The sequence below is a fragment of the Arachis ipaensis genome, chromosome B08 (assembly GCF_000816755.2).
Source record: "Arachis ipaensis cultivar K30076 chromosome B08, Araip1.1, whole genome shotgun sequence".
Classification (NCBI taxonomy): Eukaryota; Viridiplantae; Streptophyta; class Magnoliopsida; order Fabales; family Fabaceae; genus Arachis; species Arachis ipaensis.
The window spans coordinates 40224949-40228833 of record NC_029792.2 but is presented as its reverse complement, the minus strand read 5'-3'; positions in this window follow the sequence as shown (position 1 = coordinate 40228833).

The following is a 3885-nucleotide window of genomic DNA, read 5'->3' as shown; positions in this document are numbered from 1 at the left end:
CTATTTATACTGAACTAGTTACTAGGGTTTACAGAAGTAAGTAAATGATGTAGAAATCCACTTTCGGGGCCCACTTGGTGTGTGCTTGGGCTGAGCTTAAAGTTTACACGTGCAGAGGCTTCTTTTGGAGTTGAACGCCAAGTTGTAACTTGTTTTTGGCGTTCAACTCTGGTTCGTGATATGTTTCTGGCGTTTAACTCCAGACTGCAGCGTAGAACTGGCGTTCAACGACCTGTTGCATCGTGTAAACCTGGGCAAAGTATAGACTATTATATATTGCTGGAAAGCCCTGGATGTCTACTTTCCAACGCCATTGAGAGCGCGCCATTTGGAGTTCTGTAGCTCCAGAAAATCCACTTTGAGTGCAGTGAGGTCAGAATCCAACAGCATCAGCAGTCCTTCTTCAACCTCTGAATCTGATTTTTGCTCAAGTCCCTCAATTTCAGCCAGAAAATACCTGAAATCACAGAAAAACACACAAACTCATAGTAAAGTCCAGAAATATGAATTTAACATAAAAACTAATAAAAACATCCCTAAAAGTAACTAGATCCTACTAAAAACAATGCCAAAAAGCGTATAAATTATCTGCTCATCACAACACCAAACTTAAATTGTTGCTTGTCCCCAAGCAACTGAAAATCAAATAAGATAAAAAGAAGAGAATATACTATAAATTCCAAACTATCAATGAAACATAGCTCCAATCAGATGAGCGAGACTTGTAGCTTTTTGCCTCTTGAATAGTTTTGGCATCTCACCTTATCTATTGAAGTTCAGAATGATTGGCATCTATAGGAACTCAGAGTTCAGATAGTGTTATTGATTCTCCTAGTTCAGTATGTTGATTCTTGAGCACAACTACTTTATGAGTCTTGGCCGTGGCCCTAAGCACTTTGTTTTTCAGTATTACCACCGGATACATAAATGCCACAGACACATAACTGGGTGAACCTTTTCAGATTGTGACTCAGCTTTGCTAAAGTCCCCAATTAGAGGTGTCCAGGGTTCTTAAGCACACTCTTTTTTTTGCTTTGGACCTTGACTTTAACCGCTCAGTCTCAAGTTTTCACTTGACACCTTCACGCCACAAGCACATGGTTAGGGACAGCTTGGTTTAGCCGCTTAGGCCAGGATTTTATTCCTTTAGGCCCTCCTATCCACTGATGCTCAAAGCCTTGGGATCCTTTTTATTTACCCTTGCCTTTTGGTTTTAAGGGTTATTGGCTTTTTACTCTTGCCTTTTGGTTTTAAGAGCTTTTGGCTTTTTCTACTTGCTTTTTCTTTTTCTATTTTTTTTCGCCATTTTTTTTCTTTTTTTTTTTCTGCAAGCTTTTGTATTCACTGCTTTTTCTTACTTCAAGAATCAATTTTATGATTTTTCAGATTATCAAATAACATGTCTCCTTTTTTATCATTCTTTTAAGAGCCAACATATTTAACATTCATAAACAACAACTTCAAAAGACATATGCACTGTTCAAGCATTCATTCAGAAAATAAAAAGTATTGTCACCACATCAATATAATTAAACTAAGTTCAAGGATAAATTCGAAACTCATGTACTTCTTGTTCTTTTGAATTAAAAACATTTTTCATTCAAGAGAGGTGATGGATTCATATTCACTACTTCAAGGCATAGACACTTAGACACTAATGATCATGTAATAAAGACACAAACATAGATAAACATTTAACATAAGAAAACAAAAAACAGAAAATTTAATAACAAGGAATGAGTCCACCTTAGTGATGGTGGCGTTTTCTTCTTAAGGAACCAATGATGTCCTTGAGCTCTTCTATGTCTCTTCCTTGTCTTTGTTGCTCCTCCCTCATAGCTCTTTGATCTTCTCTAATTTCATGGAAGATGATTGAGTGTTCTTGATGTTCCACCCTTAGTTGTCCCATGTTGGAACTCAGTTCTCCTAGGGAGGTGTTGATTTGCTCCCAAAAGTTCTGTAGAGGAAAGTGCATCCCTTGAGGCATCTCAGGGATTTCTTGGTGATGAGCTTCTTCATGCGTCTCTTGAGATCCATGAATGGGCTCTCTTGTTTGCTCCATCATTTTCTTAGTGATGGGCTTGTCCTCATCAATGACGATATCTCCCTCTATGTCAATCCCAGCCGAGTTGCATAGATGGCAAATGAGGTGAAAAAAAGCTAACCTTGCCATAGTGGAGGACTTGTCAGCCACCTTGTAAAGTTCTTGAGGCATAATCTTATGAACCTCCACCTCTTCTCCAATCATGATGCTATGGATCATGATGGCCCGGTCTATAGTAACTTCAGACCGGTTGCTAGTGGGAATAATTGAGCGTTGAATGAACTCCAACCATCCTCTAGCTACAGGCTCAAGGTCCAGTCTTTTCAGTTGAACCAATTTGCCTTTTGAGTCAATCTTCCATTGAGCTCCTTCCACACATATGTCCATAAGGACTTGGTCCAACCTTTGATTAAAGTTGACTCTCCTTGTGTAGGGGCGTGCGTTCTCTTCCATCATTGGCAAGTTGAACGCCAACCTCACATTTTCCAGACTAAAATCTAAGTAATTCCCCCGATCATGGTTCCTAGTGATCCATGCAGTAGCATAGAACTCTTGAACCATTAGAATTCTGACTTGTTGGATGGGTTTTGTTAGAACTTCCCAACCTCTTCTTTGGATTTCATGTCAGATTTCTGGATACTCATTTCTCTTGAGTTTGAAAGGGACCTCGGGGATCACCTTCTTCTTGGCCACAACATCATAGAAGTGGTCTTGATGGGCTTTGGAGATGAATCTTTCCATCTCCCATGACTCGGAGGTGGAAGCTTTTGTCTTCCCTTTCCCTTTTCTAGAGGATTCTCTGGTCTTAGGTGCCATCAATGGCAATGAAAAAACAAAAAGCTTATGCTTTTACCACACCAAACTTAGAATATTGCTCGCCCTCGAGCAAGAGAAGAAAGAAGAGATGAAGAAGAAGAAGAAATGGAAGAGAGGGAGAGAGGTTGTGTTTCGGCCAAGAAGAGGAAGAGAGGGTTGTGTTGTGTGAAAATAAAGAAGAATGGAGAGGTTTATATAGTGAAGGGAGAGGGGTTAAAGTTCGGCCATATGGGGAGGGTTTGGATGGGAAAGTGATTTTGAATTTTGAAGGTAGGTGGGGTTTATGAGGTAGGTTTATGGGGAAGAGTGGATGGATGTGAGTGGTGAATGGGTAGTAGGGAAAAGAGCTTGATGTGATCGGTGAAGGGTTTTGGGGAAAGGTGTTTATTGAGAAGAGAGGATGAACATTGAGAAGAAGGAAGAGATTGAGTGGAGGTAGGTGGGGATCCTGTGGGGTCCACAGATGCTGAGATGATCCTGTGGGGTCCACAGATCCTGAGGTGTTAAAGATTTACATCCCTGCACCAATTAGGCATGTAAAATGCCTTTGCATGCAATTCTGGCGTTTAAATGCCGAATTCATGCTTGTTTTGGGCGTTCAGCGCCCAAATGCAGCATGTTTCTGGCGTTGAACGCCAGTTCTATGCTTGTTTCTGGCGTTCAGCGCCAGCTTTCCTCAGTGTGCATTTCTGGCGTCTGAACGCCAGGATGCTGCTTGTTTTGGGTGTTCAACGCCAGATCCATGCTCTGTTCTGGCGTTGAACGCCAGCCAGATGCTCCTTACTGGCGTTTAAACGCTAGTAAGCCCTTCCTCCAGGGTGTGATTTTTCTTCTGCTGTTTTTGATTTTTCTATTTATTTTGTGACTCCACATGATCATGAACCTAATAAAACATGAAAGAACAATAAAAATAAAAATAAAATTAGATAAATAAAAATTGGGTTACCTCCCAACAAGCGCTTCTTTAATGTCAATAGCTTGACAGTGGGCTCTCATGGAGCCACACAGGTGATCAGGTCAATTTT